The sequence below is a fragment of the Cynocephalus volans genome, chromosome X (assembly GCF_027409185.1).
Source record: "Cynocephalus volans isolate mCynVol1 chromosome X, mCynVol1.pri, whole genome shotgun sequence".
In the NCBI taxonomy this organism is placed as follows: Eukaryota; Metazoa; Chordata; class Mammalia; order Dermoptera; family Cynocephalidae; genus Cynocephalus; species Cynocephalus volans.
The window spans coordinates 56,029,370-56,043,261 of NC_084478.1; the positions used below are offsets into that span (position 1 = coordinate 56,029,370).

Here is a 13,892-nt window from a genome sequence, read left to right on the forward strand (position 1 = left end):
TCAGCCGCCTTGCCGCTCCCTTGGAGAAGTTCTCTCCCTATTCTGACTACCCTCAAAGTAGCCCGTCTACAGCCTGGTTGTGTTCCTATCGCACAGAGTCCTTTGCCAACAGAAGTCAAAAGGCGTTGCCTACCATCTAAGGCCTGTCCGGTCCCGCCACCCCCGCGTGTCCAAGCCTGCCTTTCCCAGCGCCAACCCATCTGTTCGCCCTGATGCTCGCTCCAGCCCGCAGCTCCCGCCCCTGCACTCCTCCGCCTCGGGCTGTCGCCTTGCTGAGGTCCGCACCACACATGAAGGGCTTTCCCAACATCTCCTCAGCTGTGTCGTCTTGGACACCTTCCCTGATAGCTCAAAACCTCAGTACGTACCTACGTACCTGCAGCTTGCCGCTCCTGCGTGGCTTTGCGGCACATGGCCCCCCACTGTGCACAAACCGACTGTCCTTGGCGTCACCTGGTGACAGCAAGCCACGTCCACCCCATTCACCGCTGGGTCCCAGCGCAGTGCCTGGTGAGGATCGGACGCCCAGTAAGTATCTGGTGAATGAGTGATTTTCCCTGTACAGTGACCTTCGGGGGTGGGGACTGCAGTTGCTGTTTTACAGCTGAAGAAACTAGAGCTTAGAGGATTATTTGCCCAGGGTCAGACAGCCAGACGGGTGCAAAGCAGGTCCACCTGCACCCTCATAAGTAAACTTGCTTCTCCAGAGATTCACTAGAAAGTGCTCTCAACACTCCCCACAATAGTATTTGCTAATGGGTGGCAATAGCATTTAGGTGGGTAGCATTTACTGGTGCAACTAGATAATATTTGGGGGATTTTGGATGGTGTATGTGTAAGTGTTCCTGTATGCGTATGTTTGTACATGTATGGGTGTGTGTGTGTATATCTGTGTATGTGCATATGCATGTGTGCATGTCCATGTATATGTGTGTGTATGTATATGTCTGTGCACGTGTGCATATGCATGTATGTGGGTGTACATCTCTGCATGTGTATGTATGGGTATATGTGTACATGTGCATGTATGTGTGTATGTTTGTGTGCATGCGTGTGTATACGTGTATGTATGTTTATGCATTTATGCATGTATGCATGCATGTGTATATGTATTCAGACATGTGCATGTGTGTATATGTATGTATGTGTATGTATATGTACATATGTGTGTATGCGCATTTCCTTCAAAGAGTTTTTTCCCTTCCCCTTCCTTCCTTTTACTATGTTATGGCCTATGAGGATCACAGCTAAGAGTTTCTTTCCCAAAACTTAAGGTGGTTGAAGACATTCTCTCAGCATCTGGAGGGAGGTTTTAAACGAAGCCAGTGCAGGGGCCAAGCACCAAGGAGAAGCAGTAAGGAAAGGGAGGCTCCCCAAGTGCTCTGGGCCAGGAAAGCCGGGTTCTTGAGGGAAATGAGGGAGAAGCCCGTGATCCAGAAGCTACAGGGGCAAGGCCTATGTGATGGTTCATTGTATGTGTCAACTTGGCCGGGCCAGGAGGGGCCCAGATATGTGGCCAAACGTTATTCTGGGTGTTTCTGTGAGGGTGCTTTTGAATGAGATTAATATTTGAATCAGTGGACTTTGAGTAAAGCAGATTGCCCTCCCTGATGGGTGGGCTCGTCCAATCAGTTGAAGGCCTGAATAGAACAAAAAGACTGGCTTTTCCCAAGCAAGAGAGAATTTTCCAGCGGCTGGCCTTTGGACTTCATCTGCAACATCGGCCTTTTGTTGTTCTTCAACAGATGGCCTGCAGACTGGAACTGCAGCATTGCCTCTTCCTGGGTCTCCACCCTGCTAGCCCATCCTGCAGATTTTGGACTTGCCAGCCTGCATAATCACATGAGCCAATTCCTTATAATAAATCTCTTTCTCCATGTAAACACATTGTATTGGTTCTATTTCTCTGGAGAACCCTGACTAATACCCCTTGCTTCCTGCCAGAGCCTAAGATGGCTACAGGATACATGTCCCAGGACAGGCAAGAAGCCTTGTACCCAATGCACCAGGACAGGACTTAAAACCTTGCCCCTTGTCGCAGTTTTTTGGGGCTCTGGAGCTGCCCTCACCAGACTAAGAAGATGGTCACCCTCTTTGAGCCCTCTCTCTTGCTCTGTCACCTTCTAACTTGGCCCTCACACCCCAGTGCCTGGAAATGGTTGCAGCCTCGTGTTCCGCCCAACCTGCTGGGCCCAGATCTCAGCAGGAGACTCTGCTTTTCCCTGTGCCCTGGGGTCTCAGACTGTTCTCTGTCACCAGGAAACCTTTGAAGGCATGAGAGGGCATTCTCTTTGGTCATCCAGGGGGCCCAGATACCTTCTGTCTTAGTTTGCTCAGGCAGCCATAACAAATACCACAGATTGGGCGGCTTAAACAACAGAAATTTATTTTCTCACAGTTCTGGAGGCTGGAAGTCCAAGATCAAGGTGCCAGCATGGTAAGGTTCTGGTGAGGGCTCTCTTCCTGGCTTGCGGATGGCCACCTTCTCTCTGTGTCTTCATGTGGTGGGGAGAGAGAGCTAGAGTGAGCTCTCCAGTGTCTCTTCTTATAAGGACACTAATTCCTTCGAATCAGGGCCCACCCTTATGACCTCATTTAACCCTAATTACCTCCTTATAGGCCCTGTCTCCAAATACAGTCATATTGGGGGTTAAGGCTTCAACATAAGACCTTTGGGGGAGGAACACAATCCATTCCATAGCACCCTTGCAAATAAATTCTGCAGTAGCTCAAAGGCTACTGTTTAGTTACTAGCAGGGGTGGAGTCCCAGGACCCTTGCCTGGAGAAATAGAAAGTGCCTTGAAGGGCAATCTAGGTACTTTATTCTAAAACTGTTTGTAAATCACCAGTGAGCCCAGTCTGACACACACACACACTCTTCCCCAAGGTTTCCCCCATTAGTCACACTCCCGGGGCCCACCCTGATGGCAGGTAGATCAGCAGGTGCACAGTGGGTACTGTGAGGGCCAGATGCAGGACTGGGGTTGGGATCGGGCCTAGGGTGGGGATGGTTTTGTCAAGTGAACCTTTTTTGAGGTTCACGCTTACCCAAGGGGCAGAGCAGCAACACTTTTTGTGTGTGTGAGCGTGTGCGTGCATGTGCATGAAGACTCAGGGGACTTGCACATCATCTCACCCCATCCCCTCACTTCACAGATGATGGAACCCAGGTGTGGCTAGTGGAGGGGCACCTGCAGAGGAGACATGCTACTTCAATGCACAAGTCACACAGTAAGCACAGACTGAGCAGTAATAGATAACTAAAACCGTGCACGTATGTGTGTGTGTGCATGTGTGTGTGTGTGACAGAGCGACAGAGACAATAGGTGTGTGTACAAGTATTTGCGGTGGAAGAGGGTGGGTGTGCTCTCTGTGTACAGACTCTTTGAAAGTGCTTTACAGATGGATCTTTGGTCCAAGCTCATTTTTCTTCCTTAACTTTTCTGCTTGCTGGCTAAAACTTCTGTATAGAGTTGCCAGATAAAATACAGGATGCATAGTTAAATTGGAATTTCAGAGAAACAACAAATAATATTTTCAGTATAAGTATGTCCCACATAATATTTGGGGTATACTTATACTAAAAAAATTATTTGTTGTTTCTCTGAAATTCAAATTTAACTGGCACTCTGTGTTTTTATTTGCTCAATCTGGCAGCCCTATTTATGAAGGATGGGCAGGTGACCCACAGGGATGCAAATCAGGGAGTATTAATAGATAACTGGGCCAGCACTGAGGGTTCAGCAAGTAGGTGAGCAAACCCTAGGTTGTGGGAGGGGCAGCTTCTGTCTCCAGAGCCCCCTGGGAAGGAAGAAGGCATTGCTCAGCTCACACCTGCACTGGTGGCTACTGCTGCCACCCCACCTTACTCATGCCAGGGGCTTCACTGCCCACATAATTTCGCCCACATGGGCCTTTAGGAGGAGCTAACCTTGCCTGGCCTCCAGCTGACTGACGGCTTAGGGCAGGCTGTTTGGTAACCTCTGTTCAGCACAGGGGTTTGTAGACAGCCTAGAGTGTGTGGTTTTGTAGAGGGATAAAGATAGTGTCAAAGCTGAGGGTTTTTTGGTGACCTCAGCTCATGCTACCTTTTGGTAGACCCATAATGAGGGTAAGTACAAGGGCAAGTCCCCCTTGGACTGAGGGCACAGGGGTGTGGCCTCCACAGGGGGACAGACTGTAGGAGAAAGCATGGGCTCAGCCTTTTGCTAGTGAGGTGAGTTAGGATAGTCACTTTGCTTTTCTGAATCTCAGCCTCCTCTTCTTTGGAAGGGGTGGTACAAATATCTACCTTTCATAGTGGTTGTAAGAGTTCAGTGGAAATGATATGTGGAAAGAGCTATAGTTTCTGGCCAATGGAGCTGAGGAAAGGAGAGCTGGGACCTCAATGGTTCCAGGTACTCACAAGGTGCTCTTTCAGATAACATGTTTCTGTTGGCTCTGATTGTAGGACTAAGGTGGACAATATCTCAGTGGGATCCCCAAAAATAAACCATCAAAGAATATCTCAAAAAGGTCTAGTTCACTATGTCCACACTGATTTACTCATATGAAGGAGTCAACAGACTGCTGTTAAGGAACCCAGGAAAAAATAGGATCTGTGAAAGACAGGGAGAAGGTCTGGCCAGTTAACTCAGTTGGCTAGAGTGCAGTGTTATAATACTAATGTCAAGGGTTTGGATCCCTGTACTGGCCAGCTGCCAATAAATAAATAAATAAAAGAGAGGGAGAGAAAAAAATTGTAGATGATTGGGTAAGTTTTGTTTGCACTTTTTTTTGCGGGGGTGGAATGATTTGGTGGCAGCTGGCAAAGAGGTCATTCTGGGTTGTCTATCCTCTAGCAAGTCAAGTAGGGAAGCAAAGAAAACAATTTCAGTTGTTTATAAGTTCTCTTGAATACCTTGAGAAATTAGTTGTTGTGGTAGGCAGAATTCTAAGAGGGTCCCCAGGATTCCCATCTCCTGGTGTACATACTCTGAATAATCCCCTCTTCTTGAGTGTGAGTGGGATTTGGAAACATAATGGGATATCACTCCAGTGATTATGTTATATGGCAGAAGGAATTTTGCAAATGTAATTAAGTTCCCTAATCAGTTGACTTTGAATTAGTTGTAAGGGAGATTATCCTGGGTAGGCCTGGCCTGGTCAGGTGAGCCCTTAAGTGAAGTCTAAGAGGGTAAAGCATCAGTGAGGCTCTCTAGCTGTCCTCAAGGAAGTAAGCAAACAGCTATATTGTGGACTGCCTATGGAGGGGGCCACATGGCCAGGACCTGAGGGTGGCTTCTGGGAGCTGAGAGAAATCTCTGGCCAATAGCTAGTAAGAAAATGAGGACCTCAGTCCTACGACCATAGGAAACTGAATTCTGCCAACAACTAGTGAGCCTGGGAGAACACTCTGCTCCTGAAAGGAAGACAGTGGGCAGACACTTTGACTGCAGCCTTATGAGACCCTGAGCAGAAAACCCAGTTCTGCTGGGCCTGGGTTTTGACCTAGAGAAGCTGAGAAATGTGTGCTGACCTGGAGAAATGTGTGTTGTTTTAACCTGCTAAATTGCATTAATATGTTACACAGCTATGGAACAGGAAGACAGCTGTGGAGTATTTTGATAGGGTCTAGGCTGTCTCTGCGGACCATGCCCCAGTGTTCTACAGCACCTCCACTTTGTCTGCATCCTTTCCTCCCTCACAATTTCTCAATAGGCACTCAGCGAATCTTCATTTTTCTATCCGTCCCCAAACTCTTCTGTTCTAGCAGCTCTGTCCTCCCACTGCGGATTGAATGTCCCCCCAAAACTCATTGAAGCTTGACCCCCATTGTAACAGTGCTGAGAGGGTGGGAAATCCAATTATGGTATTTGAAAGGTGGGGCCTTTAAGAAGGCATTAGATTTTGAGGACTGTGCCCTCGTGAGGGCTTTAAAAGGAGAGCAAGTGAGGTTAGCTCTCTTGCTCAGGCCATTCTGGCCATGTGATACCCTGTGTCACTGTAGAGAGTCATCATCAAGAACAAGGCTCTCATCAGATGTGCCCCTTGGACCATGGACTTCCCAGCCTCCAAAACTGTAAGAAATAAATCTCTTCTTTATACATTACCCAGTTTCAGGTATTCTGTAATAAGCAACAGAAACGGACAAATATACCTCCCATTCTACAACTATATATGTCTCCCCATTTTAAGAAAACATTCCTTTAACCCCGCCTCCTCACACCAGATAGTATCATTTCTCTTTTCTTCACAGTGTCAAATTTCTTGAAAAAGTAGTCCACACCTCCTCCTGCTTACTTACTGCCCAGCCCACTGCAGCCGGCACTGCCTCCTTCCCAGTAGAAGGTTGCCAATGACCTTGCACAATAGTCCCTATGCACTCCTCCCCTTCCCAGAATAGATTGTGTAGCGAAGGCTCACTGCCTGCTCACCTAGTGGCCATTCACCCTTTATCACAGCATCCAGATTGTCCTTTGCAGACCCCCTTGCCCTCATTGTCCAGCAACTATGTGATTTGGGAGGCATTGACCCCCCAGTGGTGGGTCTGATTGGGCAAAGCCAGTCTGCATGATCCTATCTCTTTTACCACAAGTGATTGGTTCAGGGGTGGGCAGGGAAAGATGAAAATAACCCAGATCCTCGTGATAGCATTAAACTGCTGGATCAAACTAGCCCTGAAGCCTATACTGATCGTGCACTTTCTGGTTATGTGGGCCAATCAATCTCTTCGAGGCTTACACTAATATGAGTTGTCTTTTCCGTTACATAAAGGGTCCTCACTGACATATCTCTATAGCATTCGATACTATTGACTACCTTCTGCTTGAATAATGGAAAACCCAAGTAAGCACGGCTTAAACATGTTAGAAGTTGGTTTTTTTCCCCCCCTCTATGTAATAAGAATTCTGAGGGGAGTTGGTTGCTAGTGTTGGAGTCATTTCAGCAGCTCAAAGATGTCAGAGCAATTCTCCTGGCTTTTTGCTCATAATCCCATGACGGCTTCTGCAGGTGCAGCTGTCATATCCATAATCAAGACTGGAAGCAGGAGGGGAGGGCAAGAGAGGCGCCACTACCAGCCGGCTTCTACTAATATCTCACCCATCAGAGCTGTGTCACACGGCCGCGTCTGGTTGCAAGGAAGTGTGGGAAGGCAAGGTTTTAGCTTTCCAGACCCTGTAGTAGAGGCAGGCTGGCTAGATGGGATTTAGTGTGGAGTCTGAGTAAGCCAACTAGGGTCGCCTCCTCAATACCCCAGGGCTCCTTCACTGAGCCCTCTTCCTCCCCCCACAGCTTGACTGTGGGCTCCCGAGCACCTTCTCTGGACCTTGCTATCTTGGGCAAGCTTGTCTGCTGCTGGAAGACTCCAGATGTGTGTCTCCAGGCCCAACCTCCCTCCTGCGCTGCCAACCTGTTTGCTCAGCTGTCTGTGCGTCATCTCCACCTGGTGTCCCACAGGTGCTTGGCCCCTCACCCCACTTCCCCAGCATCCCTGGGAAGCCAGAGTCCACCACACCTCCCACATCCTCATCAGACTACTCCCCCAAAGTCAGCTGCCACGCTCAGTATCTGGGAAGCTCCAATCGTACCACGAGTCTGCGATTATGGAGCCAAGGAGAGCTACCTCCTGGAGCCTCACAGCTGGAGGGGAGGCTAGCTGGGGAGGGGGAGGGGTGTTGACGCATCTGGAGGCAGAGAGCCTTGGAAGAAAGACAGCATTATTGCTGTGGACTCCATTTCCCTTCTTGACTGAAATTCTTATGAGTCCACAGTGCGATTTTTTTTTTTTTTTTTTTTTGGTCCACCTGCCCTCTGGGCTTTGAGGCCCTATCATAAGCCTCTAATTTCCCAAGGACTGGTCAGGGTTCATGGCTTCAGATTGTTCCCAACCTCCAGAGAGCTAGAGGATAGCCAGCAGTAGATCCTGGCCTTCCTCAGAAAATAGCACAAAGTAGGCACCCAGACATATTGAAAGAAGGAAAGGAAGGCAGGCTCGCAGGCAGGAAAGACAGGAAGGGGGGAAGGATGGGAGGAAAGAGGGAAGGAAGGAAGTAAAAACTGAGAAAGGAAGGAAAGGAGGGAGGGAAGGAGGGAAGGAAAAGAGAGAGGGAGGGAGGGCGGGCAGGCAGGCGCACGCCCGCAAGTGGGAACCGCAGGCCTCGCCAGGGCGCCCGCTCGGTCTGCAGCCTCGGGTTGCCCCCCTCTGTGGGCCTCAACTTCCTCTTCTGCAAAAAGAAGGCCTGGATTAGATCACTCCCCGGGCCTCTGCTAGCCTGACATTCTGTGATTTTCTAATTTCCTTCAGACTCCAGGGGCCTGCAGACCCCATGCTAATGGGTATGAATAAAACATGGGCATCCCAAAGCTCTGAATATTGCCAGTATCGCTCTGAATTTGTTCTCACTTAACTGCGAGGAAAGCAGTGTCCAGCTGGGGCCCCACAGCCTCCTGTCTGGACTGTTTGAGTGTGGCCGACTCCCGGAGGAGGTGACGGAGCGTGCGGGAGGCCCAGCGGCCCCGGCGTGCCTCGGCCTGGGCCTTCCTCCCTCCGCCCTTCCCACACGCTGTCCCGAGGGGGGCTTTGTTCTTAGACCTCAACCCTGAAGCCACCTCACCAGTTCCCACTGCATCAGGGACATTCCCCTTGACTGCCTGCCCTGGTGCCTTCAGACTTTCCATGACCATCCAACCATCTGACCATCCGACAATCCCACCCACACTGGGAGGCAGCCTGTCCCCTGTCGCAGTGTGGTACCTGCTGGCATTCTCACATCTGCCCTCCGGGGGTGCAGCCATGTGCTGTGTGTCTTCTGTGGGAGCTCAACAGACACCTTTTAATTATTTTTTTTACACTATTTTTAGAGAAGTTTTAGGTTTACAGAAAAATTGCACAGACAGTACAGAGAGTTCCTATGTTCCCCCCTTCCCCTGCCTCAGTTTCCCTATTTTTAACATCTTGCATTAGCGTGGTATATTTGTTACAGTTAATGAACCAATTATTATTGGTACAATATTATTTACCACAATCCCCGGTTTATATTAGGATCTACTCTTTGTGTTGTATATTCTATGGGTTTTGCCCAACTCATTACAGTATCATATAGAATAGTTTCACTGCCCTAAAAATCTTTTGTGCTCCACCTGTTCGTCTCTCCCCCTCCCCACCCTCTGAAGCCCTGGCGACCACTGATCTTTATACTGTCTCTATAGTTTTGCCTTTTCCAGAATGTCATATAGTTGGGATCATATAGTATGTAGCCTTTTCAGATCGGCTTCCTTCACTTAGAAATACACATTTATGGGGCCGGCCCGTGGCTCACTCGGGAGAGTGCGGTGCTGAGAACACCAAGGCCCCGGGTTCGGATCCCATATACGGATGGCCGGTTCGCTCACTGGCTGAGCGTGGTGCTGACAACACCGAGTCAAGGGTTAAGATCCCCTTACCGGTCATCTTTTTAAAAAAATAAAAATAAAAATAAAAAAAATAAAAAATAAAAAATAAAAAAAAGAAATACACATTTAAAGTTCCTCCATGTCTTTTTGTGGTTTGTTAGCTCATTTTTTTTATTGCATAATAATGTTCCTAATAATAGTATCTGGATGGGCCACTCAACAGATATAACTTTTGATAGATTGTTTGGCTGAAAAGACCTAAAGTACTAGATGAACAACGATCCTCTAAACATAAAGTCTATAAGAAATCTAGTAAGGCACACAGTATGTCTAACACAAAGAAAAGCCAACATCCTGATAGTTGAATTTAGAGTATTAGTTCTCAGGTGATTACTTTCATTACAGAAAAGTTCTTTCTTACATAATTGAATTCAATAGAATTCAATTAACAATTTTTTTTACATTTTAGGCATGCATTTGCACTACAAATGATCTACAACTATATTCCATATTGTGCAAACAGGGACACTTTTGAGAGTAAAAGGGGGCGCTATTAATAATTATGCCCAGATAACAGGTGTAAACCAGGACTATCATAGACAATATATAGTCTCCCTATTTATAGCTATCTTCTTAAAATAGTAGCTGAGGGAAGGTAGGATATTTTTGTTTCTCCAGCAATATTAGATGGTGTATCAGTTAAGTTTACACTAGCTGCAATAACATATAAAGTAACAAATCTCAGTTTATTTTTCACTCAGGTAACGTCCAAAACAGGTATTGCTGATTGGCAGGGGTGGGAGGTGGCAGGGATGGTGGTGGGGTGGAACTGGGAGTGCTCCATGCAACCATTCAGGGACCCAGGCTGAGGGAAACTCTACCATCATTCACAGGTGCCTTTCAAGTAGGGTGACCAATCATCCCAGTTTATCTTAGACTGAGGGGTTCCCCAGAGTACAGATTTTCAGTGTTAAAACTGGGACAGTTCCTGGCAAACCTGGACAATTTGTCACCTGTTTTCACAGTTTCCCTAAAGATTGACAGCCAGCTGGCCGGTAAGGGAAGAAAGAGTAAGAGAGAGAACTACATGGGTTTTTTGGGGGGAGGGGCCAAGCCACTCATCACACCTGCCTACCTTCTACTGGCCAGAACACAGTCTCACGGCTGCACCTAGCTGCAAGAGAGCCTGGGAAATGTCATCTAGCTGTGTGTCCAAAAGGAAAGGGAAATGGGTTTTGTGGTGAGTTGGTGGTCTCTGTTATGGAGGGAGAACAAATAATGTCTTTTTTATCACTAACAGGTGCTTAGATGAGATGGATGTCTTTGTCAGCTGGTGTGATTCTGGGAGGGACTGGGGCTCCCCTCCCTTTCGCATCAATGTCTCATTTGCCTAGTAGTCAACACTGTTCAACTCTGGGTGTCTTCACGGCCCAGGCCTCTGCTAACAGGCAGTCTTAAACACCCTGGGCTTCTGAGAAGGCTGGGGGCATGGCACTGTGGAGGTGACACCTGGCAGCCACAGGGACCCACCGAAGGGGAACCAGATCACATGCAGGGAGAGCAGGGAGGTGCCCCATTAGAAGGTCTTGTTGTGCTGCAAATTGAAAACTTGTGGTCTGTGAAGCCACTACAGTGCATTCTACCACCCACGTTGAATATGTAGCCATGTCACTAGTCTCCAACGTGACTGCTTTTTCCAGACCCAAACCGTCAGTGGGTCATTGCATGCAGCTGAGCATTTCCATGGCGGTTAGTGCACTTCCCAATCATTAACTCTCACAGCATGCCTGAGAAGTGGGCTAGGGCTGTTAATCCCAGCCAGGGGAAGCTACAGTCTGCAGGGGATGCCACATGTTTGACTTATGCAGGCTCTGTCCTCCACTGGATACCCTGACACAACCAGAGACCAGGTCTGGGAGAATGTTTGCAGGTGGTTGACTCCAGGGCCTCAGACATTGATACAGGCCATCCCTGCCTTCCTGGGCAAGGTAGAGTTTGTGCCAGAAGTGGAGAAGGAAACGATGCTAATTTCCTTCGTTTCCCTGCAAGGAGGCAAGGCCGAGGAGCTAGTGTGAGTGGGCATTCACAAGATCACCCAGGGCAACCCTGGCTAGAGGGAAATTGGGTTTCTGCGGCCCCCACCCAAGGGACCAAGGACTCTTTTTAGAGTGTGGGCTTGGAACCCAGGCCTTTCCTTTTTTAACTCTCTCTTTGGGGGTCACCGTCTCAGATAGCCACTGTGTGCTTCCAGGGGCTGCCGTAACAAATTATCACAAACTTGGTGGCTCACAGTTCTGGAAGCCAGAAATCCCAAATCAGCACCACTGAGATAAAATCAAGGCCAAGCTCCCTCTGCAGGCTCTAGGGGAGAATCCATTTCTTGCCTCTTCCAGCTATTGGCGGGCTCCCTTGGCTTGTGGCTGCATCACTCCAATCCCTGCCTCTGTGGTCACATTGCCTTCCTCCTCTCTATAATCTCCCTCTGCTTCGCTCTTATAAGGACACTTGTGATAGCATTTAGGGCCCACTTGAGTAATCCAGGATAATCCACCCAGCTCAAGATCCTTAATTTAGTCACATCTGCAAAGTCCTTTTTTTTTTGCCACAGGTATCACAAGTTCCAGGAATTAGGACAAGGAGATTGTTGGTTTTTGTTTTTGTTTTTGTTTTTGCAGGCACAGGAGGGAGGGGAGCACTACTCAGCCTCCCACAACCACTATGGCACAAAATACTTTAAACAGTATGAGACCCTTTCTGGGTATGCATGGTAGTAGGAGGGGAATGGCAAGGAGACCACCTGCTCTGTGCCGGATGCTCGTGAGCTCATTTAATTCTTCCAGAACCCTCTGAGCAGGTTCTCCCATTTCCAGTTGGCAGTCTGAGACCGAGAGAGGCTAAGTGATTTGCTTAAGGTAACACAGCAGGTGAGAGATGAAGCTGGACTTAAACAGGGCTGTCTGACACCAAAGCCTATGTTCTTTCTACAGAAACACAGGAAGTTCTGCGAGGGCCAGGCTCAGGTGGAATGCAGATGAACAAGCACGTGTTGGCCAGATTGACCATCTCCCCCACGTATGGGTGTCTGGCCTTTTGCCTGTCTCTGGAACTGTGGGCTAACATGGCCTGACCACAGGCCCTAAGTGTAGACACAGCTGACCCGGACCCTAGAGAGGTCCCAGCACCTCTTTCGTGAGCCTCTTTTCACTAACATTGTCTCTGCCAGTTCTCCACCTCCTCCCAGTTCCTTGATGGGGTTGATCCAGATATCTGCCTAAAACAACCACCTCCTGGTGACTGCCTCCCTGTGAGACAGCTAGATGCAGCCTACTTGACTGGCCCCACTGACCCCACACCCACATGGATTGTGCACGTGTGCCACAGTGACCACCTCTCAGGCATAGCATGACCTCCTGGAAATTGTTCCTGCTCACCCTAAACCCACCAATTACAATTTTCTGAGGGAAATCCACCTAGGTAACACCCTGGACCCCAATAGTCTTTGGCCCACAGGTCTTTCTCTCTCTCACTTGCTGCCCGCCCATGGGCTGAGTGTGCATATCCCAGATGGCTCCCCTTTCCCATTGGCCCTGTGATGTGTGCTGCCCTCTTCTCTCTGGGACTTGTAAGTAATACAGTTTCAATGATCTCATGTGCTTTGTTGAGTTCCCTTCTCTATGTCACCTGCCTAACATACCCAAACCTAACTCTCCTCCCAATCAGGGCTCTCCTAGAGAGTGGCTACCTTGGTAGAAATAGACTGGACACAAATCAGACAAGAGCCACAGAGCATCTACCAGTATAAATAAGTTTCCTGTGAGAAGGATACCTGGTCACTGGTCAGACACTTAGGCATTAGGCCATTTGCCAGGATAAAGAAATATCCTGTGAAAGGCACACTGTAAACAGCCACAACCACCTCCCCTGGAACCCTGTTGGACCTAGAGTTTATAGCCACTCTCCAGAAAGAGAACTCAAGACCAAATGTGAAAAAAATACAAGAGCTGAAACAAGAAGGCAGAGTGTCACCTTGTTCGACCTCAGCTGGGAATGTGCATGTTAGGTGACTCAAATTTATTTCTACTCTACATGTGTCCACAAATGGTCAAAAAGCATCATGAGGGGCCGAGCCCGTGGCGCACTTGGTAGAGTGCTGCGCTGGCAGCGCGGCGACGCTCCCGCCGCGGGTTCGGATCCCATATAGGACTGACCGGTGCACTCACTGGCTGAGTGCCGGTCACGAAAAAACGACAAAAAAAAAAAAAAAAAAAAAAAAGCATCATGAGTATTGAGTTTGAGGTTACAGAGAAATTTTAGGGAGTAGTTGAATTTGCAAATATGAAATCTGTGAATAATGAGGATCTACTGCATATTAGTTATCTATAGCTGAGGTATAAACCATCCCAATACTTAGTGGCTTAAATTGGGCAGGGCTCAATGGGATCAGTTCACCTCTGCTCTACTTGGTGTCAACTGGTCACCTCAAAGGCTGAGGCTTGAAGTCATCCAAGGCTTGCTC

General features: G+C 48.4%; 1 pseudogene; it reads left to right on the forward strand.

The window, feature by feature from the left end:
- Window positions 1-411: 411 nt before the first annotated feature.
- The window catches only part of LOC134367994 (nischarin-like), a 29,901-nt pseudogene continuing 16,420 nt past the window's right edge, over window positions 412-13,892 (forward strand).